We start from the raw sequence: 419 nt of genomic DNA, 5'->3' as shown, positions 1-419 counted from the left end.
AGGGAGGGGGGGGGGCAAACGAGAAGACGCACCATCAGTCGCTGGAGGGCCACCTGTCAGGGGTTGTGCCTCCCCTCGTCTCGGCCGGGATGGGGTTGCTGTTGCTTTCAGCACTACTTATTTGGTATTTGCTTTAAAGGTGTCTCACCTGTTTTCGGGTCTTGTAGCTGCCACATATTTCCGCGAGAGTACGAACGCGTTTAACTAGTTTTTGTTTTTCAAAAGTAAAGGGCAACCAAGTGCGCTACCATTTCCTGCACACCTTTCTTTCTCCCACCCTAGCCGCAGCACGCGCCCATCCCCTCGCCCCGCCTCGAGTAGTTTCACCCCCTCCCCCTCCTTCCCTTCTTCCGGTCCACCCGCAATGCCTCATGTTTCAATGTCACGGCCCTGCCGGCCGGGCACGCGTTGAAAACGTT

Source organism: Frankliniella occidentalis, unplaced genomic scaffold (genome assembly GCF_000697945.3).
Source record: "Frankliniella occidentalis isolate FOCC.00 unplaced genomic scaffold, Focc_3.1 Scaffold509, whole genome shotgun sequence".
Taxonomy (NCBI): Eukaryota; Metazoa; Arthropoda; class Insecta; order Thysanoptera; family Thripidae; genus Frankliniella; species Frankliniella occidentalis.
This window is presented reverse-complemented; position numbering follows the sequence as displayed.